Source organism: Cuculus canorus, chromosome 15 (assembly GCF_017976375.1).
Source record: "Cuculus canorus isolate bCucCan1 chromosome 15, bCucCan1.pri, whole genome shotgun sequence".
In the NCBI taxonomy this organism is placed as follows: domain Eukaryota; kingdom Metazoa; phylum Chordata; class Aves; order Cuculiformes; family Cuculidae; genus Cuculus; species Cuculus canorus.
Window position 1 is genome coordinate 9309007 of NC_071415.1, and position 11865 is coordinate 9320871.

Here is an 11865-nt window from a genome sequence, read left to right on the forward strand (position 1 = left end):
AGGATAGTTTGGGTTGGAAGGGACCTGAAAGATCACCCAGTTCCAGCCCCCCCACGATGGGCAGGGACACCTCCCACTGGATCAGGCTGCCCAAGGTCCCATCCAGCCTGGCCTGGAACACCTCCAGGGGTGGGGCAGCTGCAGCTTCTCTGGGCAGCCTGTGCCAGGGCCTCCCCACTGTCACGGTGAAGAAATTCTTCCTTATGTCTAGCCTAAATCTGACCCTCTCGAGTTTATATCAATTACTGCTAGAACTATCACTACCAGCTTTTTTAAACAGTCCTTCCCCAGCTTTCTTGTAGCCCCTTCAGGTACTGGAAGGTCGCTATAAGGTCATCTTGGAGCCTTCTCTTCTCCAGGCTAAACAACCCCAACTCTCTCAGCCTGCCCTCCTCTGGGAGGTGCTCCAGCCCTCTCATCATCTTTGTTGCCCTCCTCTGGACTCCTTCCAACAGCTCCATATACTTCTTATGTTGAGGATTCACCCGTCCTTTAAACTCCTCCAGGGATGGGGACTCCACCACCTCTCTGGGCAAACACTTCGCCAGGTCTCTCCACTGCGTTATGGCTCGCCTTTGTGCTGAGGAACTTTCTTTCCAATCACCACATGTGCACAACACTTTTTTCACATTCATTTTGGAAATACAAGAGCGTCCTGACAGGATTTGGACCCGGTTCCTGCCCAGGAGGTGGTGGAGGTGAGGGGGAGTCACTGTGCACCCCTCTGCACTTGCCTCGAGCTCCAGAGAGCGCCAAGGGGTTTAAGACATTCAATTTAGCAAATTTTTGTGCCTTGCTCCATTTTTATACCTAGTCATAGATTCATGGAATCATTGGAAATCACAGAATCACAGAAGTTCTTGGGGTTGGGATCCTGTGTTCAGTTTTGGGCCCCTCACTGCAAGAAGGACATTGAAGTCCTGGAGCGTGTCCAAAGAAGGGGAATGGAGCTGGAGAAGGAGATGGAGAACAAGTCTTACAAGCAGCAGCTGAGGTACCAGGGGCTGTTTAGCCTGGAGGAGGCTGAGGGGAGACCTCATCACTGTCTACAACTCCCTGAAATGAGGTTGTGGAAAGGTGGGTGCTGGTTTCTTCTCTCCATTAATAAGTGATAGGACGAAAGAAAATGGCCTCAGGTTGCACCAGGCGAGGTTTAGATTGCATATTAGGAAACATTTCTTTACGGACAGAGTAATTGGAACCATCTGCTCAGGAAAGGGGTGGAGTCCCCATCCCTGTATGGGTTTAAGAGCCAGGTAGATAAGGTGCTCAGGTATGGTTTAGCAGTGGACAGGGATGGTTGGACTTGATGATCTTAAAGGTCTTTTCCAACCTAAATGATTATGTAATTCTGTGAGATGCAGTCAGCTTATGCTTGAATTAAATTAAATGCTAGGGTTTGCTGTCACTGTGCAACAAGGAAAAGAAATTAAAGGGTCGCAGCGCCTCCTCAGAAGGTGCTGGTGACTACAGAGGGCACTCTCGTCCTTGCACTGTGCAGATCCTCTGTTCCTCAATGTCATTTTGATTTAGAAAATATAAAGGAAGAAAAAGCGATGTGCACTGCAGCCCGCCCTGTGTCATCCAGGCTAATCAGCTCCTCGTGTGTTGAGGAGAGAGATGCCTGAACTGCAGCAAGGTGTGCATGGCAGGTAACACACACGCTCCCCCCTGTTGTGGGATAATGACGCCCAGGTGCCAAGAGGTGTCGTTTGCATCACACAAACTTCAGCAGAAGACACTTTGCTTTATGAGAGTTTGCTCTAAATCCACAGAAAGTCAGAGGTCATTTTACCTATAAAGTCTTGCACTCTTTAGAAAGACCAAGTGCTTGTGCCTGATGGAGAGCCTGCACCTGAAAGATGTATCGTGCATTGGCTGCAAGCTGCTGCCCAACAGCCCTGAGCCGCAGCTGGCAGCACATGCCCATCAAAGGCTCCTTTCCACAGACACAGTGTTGAAAAAGGACATTAAATCCCATCAGAGACAGGAAATCCTCCATCTTCCCTTTTGCAAATATTGTGATATAATTTCCCTCCAGTTAAACATCAGCAGTGGATGATCTCTTTGCACTGCTGATATGACTGCAATGACACCCTTTCCATTTCATTTATGTTCCTTTTTTTCATGCATCTTTCCTCTAACTGCCCTATCTGATCCTTTCCTTATGTTACCCCCAGCCTGTCCCTTTCTTTGCTCTGCTTGTGGCCCTCTCTACATGATGATCTATGGAAATTTGCCTTCTTAAAGTACAGTAAGTTCACAGGAAAAGCCCTGCTGAGCTATTGCGAGTGAAAGTCATTGGGATGGAAAATACATTTTTTTTGAAAATAAGGGCAGCAGCAATTTGCTATTAAGTAGCATTTTTCTGTAAAGTTTTCCAAAGAGCACTTATTCATGGCATCTTATCATGGCCCATTCAGTGTCACCCAGGCAGTTTTGAAGGTGGGTCAGTCAGGGCTGTGATGGGATGTGGCTGAGTTGCAAAATTAGCAGCTGAGTAACTACTAAATGGGACTAGTAAATGATAATCTTCTCCAACAGGGGAACACTGCACAAAAAATATCTAAAGTCCTCCTGATCCAGTGCAAGGATTACTTCAGTGAGCAGTGTTAAGGTTGTTATCCCAACTGGTCAGCGTTTCCAAGGACCAGACAGATCTTGGAGAATGTTTTCGTCAGGCTGTGTTCTCTTTGTGGTTTTTCTTTTTTTTTTTTTTGTCAGTTTAAGCCTGCTTTCTAGTGCGCACGGATGCATCTTGTTCTAACAGAATGTGTTACATTGCAATGTGTAACATTGCAAGAAGTAAAAGTAAAACCTATTGGCACCTGGCAGACTCAGGGCTTCCCTTCATTATCCAGGCAAACCCAGAGACCCTGCGTTTCAAAGCCGTTCTGACAGCCAAGTGATTTAATATGCCACTGTAACATATAAATTATTAACAGCTATTCAAGATGTTCCCAGAGCACAAGATAACAAAACACACTGGAAGAAAAGAACAGAACTGTTTTCCAGCTCAAATCTTTTGACCTGCAACAGATTAAGATTTCTCGTGACTAGAATTCCTTTTAGAGGAAGTTGGTTCCCCTTCCCGTAGCAAATGCTCCTGTGTCAGGTGCCCTGTGAGCTTTCTGACCTCCTGCTGCTGCTTCTTTTTGCCTCCTTTCTTTAATTTTTTTTTTTTTTATTAGCTCAGGTAGCCAAGGCAATATTGGATTGTCTTCATGTTTGCACCTAACACCTTCCACGCTGCCATCTCTAGGGCAGCCTGCAGACTGCTTGGTGGAGTTTTATAGATCTTGTGGATGGAGAATTGCAAGGTCTCCCCTCACACCCCAGCCGCTGGGGTGTTCATGAGCAGAAATACTGGAAACATTTTCTCCAGAGAAATTCCGAGTCCTTGAACATATTCCTGCTCCGTGTAAAGGCAATCAAAACTTGAACATGTGACCCACTTCTGTTCAAATACCTCCCCCGGCAGAAACCAGCACATGATACAGTATTCTGAAAACTTGCTTTTCAAGCTATGTTGATGCTTTAGGAGCTGCCCATGGGGACCTACTGAAGGGAGGAACCTCACTTACTTTGTTGTACTCAGCTTAACAAAATCCCGTCACAGAGCAGCTATACCATGGCTGTTTTCTTGGTATTAATAAGCATATTTACTAATTAAATGCTGTCCCATCAGCCGAGAAATTGGAAACAAGACCAACAAGAGCACCTACCATGTATTTTCTTGGATGAAGGTTTCTTCTCATAAAGAAACCTCGCTAAGAATGGAAAGCACATCATAAACCTTCTATAGGTGGCCATGTATAAAGGGATCTACTTCAAACAGACTGATCACCCATCATAAATATAGCGTACTCCCCTTCACTCCCCTCCCAGCTCTGTCCCAATTTCCACAGAAGAAATATCTGACAGGAGAGATGTGGTGCCTCTGCATCAAAAGCAGTGCAGTCACTTTTCATATCTCTGTTGTGGAGTGCCAAAAGATATTTCCTCTCTCTCAGCTAACGTGGTGGGGTGGGCAAAGAGAGCTGAACGACTTTCCTGGGTGGCTGGACAGGCTCCTAGGCTTTGAAGTGCTCACTGCTAACAAATAGCCAGCCATGCACAAAGGCAAGCAATCAGTCACACTGTCAGGAAATACCATCTAGCATTTAGCTGTAATTCAGCATTTTGCAATGAAGGGGAAAAAAGATAGCCAAAATGGAGTAGTAGTACATTAAAGTTTATATGGTGCATTAGAGGGACATTGACAGAGCTGCCCATTCTCAGGCCAGACTTGCTTAAAAAATTGATCTCTCTCTCTTTTTTTTTTTTTGTTCACAATGGACATTCTTATGATGAACTGTCTATGAGGCAGCCAAGGGTTGCTTTCACTGCATTTCCCCTCCCAAACTCAGTCCTGCAGATTGGACTGCTCCCATGACAAAAAATTCACACCAGGGACCCTAACTGCTACACTGTTTTACATCCAAGAAACACTGCCTTTGAGGATCCTGACTTGCTTTTCTCACCACTGTGAATCAGGCAGATAGTCACAAAACCTGTTCAATGAATGTAGTTTTGTCATGTGTGCTACTGTTTGAATGATCCACTTTCTTGAGTCATTTAAGATGTGGGTCTGGAAATGCAGCTCCTAACCCAGACTCTGACCAAGGAAGACTTGCTGTCAAAGGCTGGCCAGGTCCAAGCCGTTAAAGGCTCAGAAGTTTGATGACAGTCTCTTAAATCTCACAGTTTCGTGTCCTCTCTTGGCTCACCTGAGTGCAGCACCCGATTCTGCATGTCCACACTGATGAGGACAAGAAGTTTTGGGCTCAAACTGGGCATTGACAGGGCAGTGTGAGCTCCGACAAGGAGGATTGGGGCTCACACTGGAAGGACAAGGGATGAACCCTTGCTTTCCCAGGCCACGTGGCATTGCAAGGAAAGGCTTATGAGTATCATGAGCTGGGAGTGCTGATTCAGAAAAGCCCTCTGCTGGAAACAGAGGACTGAATTCTTCTCATGGTGACCCGCTTGTTAGAATTTGGCTCAGTTTTACTGAAAATTGGGCATCAATTGTCTTTATTTAATATAGCATCATTATACTTCTTATCTGCTGACTGCATACCCCAGTGATGAGTACCTTTAGCAGGGTGATAGAAACACAGTGCATTCATCTAGATGATAGCTAGGGAGAAAATTTGGTGAATTGATTCAGAAAAGAGAAAATATAGTCAAATATTTTACATAAGGCAGTGACTGGTACTCACAATCCTCGCCTGAGAGCAACAGAACACATGAATAAAAAGATAATAAGAGTTTGGAAGTGAAGTTTTTGTTTTAATATCAACATATGGGCAAAATGTTACATTTCGGCATAAGAAATAAATATATGCTAGCCTGGGGAGCACTGATGTTGAGCAGAAGAGTGAGACTAAAGGTTATCTAAGAATACAGGCATTGTTTTTATATTGTGTCGTATCACTGAGATTAGAAATGTCTCCACTTCTTTAAATCTAATCACCCCCTCCTAGAATTTTATAGTTTCAGATAACGTTAATTATTTGTAGCAGTATTAGCATTTCTTTTTAAAAAGCAGTTATTTCACAAACAAAACGAAGCATAAATTGAGCCATTCCAGCATGGATGAAAACACCATTTAAAGATTCATTTCTCAGCCTTGTATCTTGGAGGCAGGCTGTGTTTGATTAGATTCTTCCAGGGGTGAGATCAGTTTGAGTGACAGCTATCTATGCCAGATCGACACTATGTTTATTTGCCTTTCCCACCAGCTCCGGGAGTTTGCACTTTCTCCTTCCTGAAATCCATCTTGATGGGGCAGCATTAGACAAATCATCTTAATTACAGTGCAGAGACTGGAGGCTTTTCAGAAGGTCAGGGGCTCTGTGCCGACAGGTTTGATTAAAACCAGACACAGGTAAAGAGACCAGAGGTAAACAGAGAGCAGTGAGTCTGGGCCAAAAGGGAGAGGGATGGCAAGCAGAGATTGTCTCACCTTCGCGACCCCCTGATGTGTCTGTCTTCCCAGCAGTGGTGAGCCAGGACTGTGTGGCAATGAGAAATGTGAGGATGTTTCTGCTTACGCCACAGCAGGGATGTCAAACTGACAGTGCATATCGTAGGGACACTTGGAGGTTGAGGATAATTAGCTAAAATCTCTGCCTTCTCCTTCCTTCTCCAAGGAGAGCTGCCATACCCTCTGTGGAGGTAGCTGGGTGATTTTCAAAGCTGGGAGCTGTTCCCTCCCATCACACCAGGCTGGTCAATGATGAAATTCAGCAGTCCAAAGGTGCCTCGTGGTAGGTCTCATTCTGGCAAGGGGCTGCTTGCCATGCATTGCCAGGCAGAAGGATTTGAAGTGGGAGATGATGAGTGCCTGGTCGGGTCTGACTTGGGAATGTGGGCACCCACCTGCTGAAACAAAACCAGTATCATCCTTATGCAATACTGCCAGGCCCCTTCCCACTGCCGGTAGCTCCTCGCAGGAGCATAGGTGGAGACAGCTCTTGCTTTATTTAAAAAGAGAAAGCAGTCTGGTTGTTCTGACCTGCACTGGAATAAACTGGTTGAGTTCCAGTAAGTAAATGAAATTACAGTGATGTTTACCAGCAGAAAAACTGATCTCATGCTTATAGCAAGAAAATCTCTCTTTAAAAACTTCTCAGCTTTTGACTTTCAAACACCACTTAGCAGTTTTCTTTTGATATTCTTTTGTCTTATTAGATTCCCTTATGCTCATCCAAACATCATCTTAGTGTCTGTTTTTGGAGCACGTCTTCCTTCCAAATCAAACACCTGGCACGTGAGCATGGGTCCCATTGGTAAGAGTGTGGGTGTGGGAGCACAGCACTGAATTATGATTAAGCCTTTTGAGTTTGTTGAGTCTCCTTCACCAAATTGCCTTCCCACGTGAAGGAGATGGTGCTTTGTCCCCTAGACCTGCGTGAACAATGAGTCACCAGCATTTATTTTCACTTTCCATCAATTGCTATCAGTCAGGGAAGTGTGTCCTGTGATTCTTCAAAATTGAAATCCATGTGCAGTTGCACCGAGATCTTCTGCAGAAAGCACGTCTTGGGCTGCCTTTTTTGTTGTTTTTTTTTTCTCCTCTTTTTCTAATTTATTCTGCTCAAAGGGGCCACGTGGTGATAATCAGGCAGTGTCTGCTGACCTGACGGAGTTCAGCAACCAGCTGTTTAAAACGGAGGTTTAAAGAATTTCCAGAGAAGCCTTTTATTATTCTTTTGGTTCAAGAGAATAACAGGAGGAGTCCTCAGCATGGACAACAGTTTTACAGCACTAACAAATTCCATGGCTAACAGGAAAACAATCAATTTATCACCCAAGGCTGCTGCTTTCTCTGTGTGGAGCCCAGGGGTTTGGAATGATAGGCCATCACTTTTAGTTAGCTTCAGCTTCCCAGCTTTCTTCAACTTTGCAGTTGAAAACAAAGTCTCCCCTTCAGCTTCTTTCTCTTTCTGCAGCCAAAATGCTGGCAGAGCAGGAAAAGGATTTTGTGCAAACATGCTCATGCCTGTTTAGGATTTTGTCTGGTACAAATCAGGGCATTGATCCTTCAGTGAGGTGCCCTGGGAAGATCCTTGTTCTGGCACAGAGCCCCATCAGAACCATCCTCCTCTCTTATGGATTCCATGCAGCCAGACGGTGCCTGAGTTTATGGCGGATAGCCAGATTCTACCAACATCATGGGATACATTAATATAAATTATGCCTACCTATTTGCATAAATTGCCTGAGGAACATTTATTTTAGCTAAAAACAGTTACTTCTTGGGCCTTTATATATTTCCTTCAGAGCCCCCTCAGAGGTTAGTGTGGTCATCTCTATGACCACTTGACAATCTGATCCTGGCAGGTTCCAGTAGTAAAACTATGCCAGGTAAAATGGACAGGGAGCTGATGCTAAAGATTTAATTACTCTTCTTAGCACGACTCAACCTAGTATTAACAATTTGTTAGTAAATAAGGAGTATTCCTCATTAGACCTTAAAAGAAACTGAGAGAGCTGGAGCACCTCCCATCTGTTGACTGGCTGAGAGTTGGAGTTACTCAGCCTGGAGAAGAGAAGGCTGCAGGGAGACCTTAGAGCAACTTCCAGTACTGAAAGGGGCTCCAGGAAGGCTGGGGAGGGGCTGTTGATCAGGGAGTGCAGGGATGGGATGAGGGGGAACAGTTTTTGACTGATAGAGGGAAGATTGAAATGAGATCTTAGGGAGAAATGTTTTGCTGTGAGGGTAGGGAGGCTCTGGCCCAGGTTGCCAGGTGGCTGCCCCATCCCTGGAGGTGTTCAAGGCCAGGTTGGATGGGGCTTGGAGCAACTGGATCCAGTGGGAGGTGTCCCTGCCCATGGCAGGGGTTTGGAACTGGGTGGGCTTTGAGGTTCCTTCCAGCCCAAACCATTCCGATTCTGTGAAACTCACTGAAGCCCCAGGGATGGTGTTCAGTTTTGCTCCATAATGAAGAGATGTTTAAAAAGGGAAGCTGCTGCCACTTTTTTCTTTTTTTTTAAGTTATAAAATCTGCAGATGTGTAAAAAGTATAAAAGCCTGAGCCTGAAGGTCTTTGCAAATATAAGCAGAAAAGTGTTTGATTTACTCTTTAAACCTGAGTTGAGGTTGCACTCCATGCTGGTTGTGTTGTCTTCAGCCTGAACAAATATCTTCAAAAGCAGTGACATGGGTAGGTGGGAAATACAGCACATGATAGTCTTGGAAAGTATTTTCTATTGCAGATCTCAATTATTTCCCCTCAAAAGCATTCCTACAACAGTCCCTGCTCCCACCAGGACAAACCTGTCTCTGTCCTGCGCGGAATCACTCTTGTGCAGGTAGTTTCTACCCGTTTTTGTCTTTGCCATCTGCTGTGAGAATCTGGACATGCTGCTTTCCATATCCCCAGCAGCGCTAATCAAAAGTGCAATAAGGTCTGAGAAATTCACTTCATGGCAGGGAATTAGTCAGCAGGAGAGCAAGCTGATAATCTGCAGCGTGCGAGCTCTCACCTCCTGCAGCACCTTGCAGTGAGTCACATGGAAACAGCTTTTGCTGAGCTGCCACATGTTGCTGAGCCATTATTTCCCATCAGAAATGTTCAGTGCTCAAAGCCTGTGTGAATGGGTAGCTTGGAGCAGAGGGGAGCTGACGGAGGCGACAGCAAGCGAGTGCTGAGGGTCACACAAGAGTGTGGCTCCAGCCATGGTGACAAGGATGTTGTGAGGAAAATGGCACTAAATATTTCCACAAATAATCTCAGTTTCAGATTAGAGAACTTTTTCCAGAACACAAGGCTCAGACTGTCCAACTAGAATTGCAACCCTATGCAGTTCAACTCTTTCAGCTCTTTGGTTTTATTCTGCTTTCCTGAAAACTATTGAAGCTCCATCAAATTTCCAAGAACAGAGGATGAAGCCCTTGAATGTTCTCAGGAAAATCAGGCCTGGGCAGAGAGATTGGTGATGGGGAATTAGAAATGAAAAGCCTGAGAGTGAATATGAAGAGGGATCTGAAAGTAATTTTCTTAAATACATAGAAAAATCCACAAACCAGGTTTCCTTTTAGGAAGCTGAGAATGACTATTACTTCAGTGTGCATTTCAGTTGCTAGGAGGTATTTAGTATGAAAATTCACGGGGATACGACAGGCCTTTGATGGTCACTAAGTGGAAGAGCCTTAATGCAAATGACACATCAGGTTTTTGACTGTTCAGCACTAAAAGCTTCTTTTTTTCCTGTCTTTTATGGGTGGCTGATTATAACTGGGTGGCCAGGCCACCGTCTGGGAGAGGAGAAGGGGTTCCACATACAGTGAAAATTCATGTATATTTTATGTTTAATGACAACAACTTCAAATTTCTGGAGGGTGTTGCTCTTCTAAGAGCCTTCTCATCTCAGCCTTTGAGTTTATCTTCATAAACTGCAAGGAAAATGGAAAATTAATGCCCTTGTCTTAGGAAGGAATTTATTCAAATTTGTAAGTTTAAGTAATTTTCATAATACGTCTTATTATTAGCAAATCTGACATTAACAGAGCTTCTGCAAAGCTATTAGTCGTTGGTAAATATTTACTTAGCAGCATCAAGGCATTTCAGCTTATTTCTTTTCTCATAAATCATTTGTTCTTAATATTTTTCTGTTATTATTCTTGGTCCCTTGAACTGCCAACACTGTCTCTGCTCCCAGTTTCCTGACTGACACCATGAGTTCTCTTTCTGGCACCTTATTTTGGGTGATAAAACTTTGGTTCTAGAAGCCCTGAATGCAGGAAATGGTGATCATTTTCCATAACTTCCAGATACTGATGATAAAACATTAACAATATAATGTTCCCTTAGGAAACAAGAAACAAAAACTGTTGTGTTTCCAGCTCAGCTTATTCTCTCAGACACTCTAAAGCAGGGCTGAGAAGCCAATTTGTTCCACAAATGCCTGGACCAAACTAACTGTAATCCTTTGGAGAAATGTGGGTGTATCTCTGCTGGGAAAGTGAAAATTAAAGATGAGTACATTGGGTTCAGCAAAGCTCAAGGTCTCTTTTCAAACAAGTCATGTGTAGATGAGCTAACCCAGAATGATGCTATTTGCCTCTCCCTGTCTGCTATCGACACCCAGCCAGCTCTGTCTTGAGTTGGCTCAGCAGCTTGGAAAGCTTGGAAAGTTGCTGTAGGTGGCAGAGAAAAAGGACCTGAGCCTTGGATGCTCTGGGGAGGCCAGCATGCTCCTTTGGGATTTGCAAAGCCACCTGGATGACACTGGGCTCTGTTCCCAGTAGGAATGGTGAGAGGCAAGACAGTCTCAATACCAAGCCTGCTTTTGTACTTCACTGGCCCTACATATTCCCCGGAATATATCTTATTTATCATACCTGGCTCATTTCCTAGGACTGAGTCCAAAACTGCTTCTGATCTTGACTGCTGGAGTATGAGTGTAAATACAGCGTGCTGTACGCCCTCCAAGAGCTGTCCCCAGTGAGTCGACTGTGGTTATCCCAGACAACAGCCTGATATTAAGATACCCCATTATCAATGGTTTGACTTTTAGAAAGCAGTCTACATTAACAAAGCCTATTTAGCTTGTGATTGTGCCCTGGAGAGCGTCCTACAATCACTTTCATTTCCCCTTTTGCCTTCAAGTGAAGAGTCTGTTCTAGTGATGAGAGCAGACACCAAGAGCCGTGGCTTGGATCCACTCCCAGCTGAGATTCTGCGTTGTTGTGTGGCCCTGGCCATGGTGGGGCATTTTAGTTTTTCAGTTCATTCAACTAAATAATGAATGTTCTGTCTGGAAATGGCTGAGAGAGACTCTTGTCCCTGCAGAAAACTGCACAAGAACAACTCAATAAATGGTACGACAAGAGAAGTTAAAATCTAATAGAAATTAATTGAAAGAAAAACAAAAACATAACTTAAATTCTTAAGAAACTGTTGTACATGATTTTGAGATCTTTGCTTATTGATAGTGGGCACTGGTGTTTTTAGCTAACCTTAATATCAATTCTGCTTTTAATCTCTTTTATGTCTTGTTTTCTTCTATGAAAATTACATTTGGTCAGCACTTTCCATGCAAATTTTTGCTTCCAAAGTGTGCAACGACAGAGATTTTCATGGAAAAACATTCCTATAGAGAAATTTTCTTTCTTGATTATATCAGTCTGTCCCTTAGCAAAAAGTCAATGCATTTTACAGTACATAGGTGATATATATGTCTGTATGCTTTGCTTATTTACAGAAGACACTGAAGGCTCCAAGGAGACCTTATAGCAGCCTTCCAGTACCTAAAGGGGGCCTACAAGAAACCTGGGGAGGGACTTTTACATGGGCACGTAGTGATAGGACA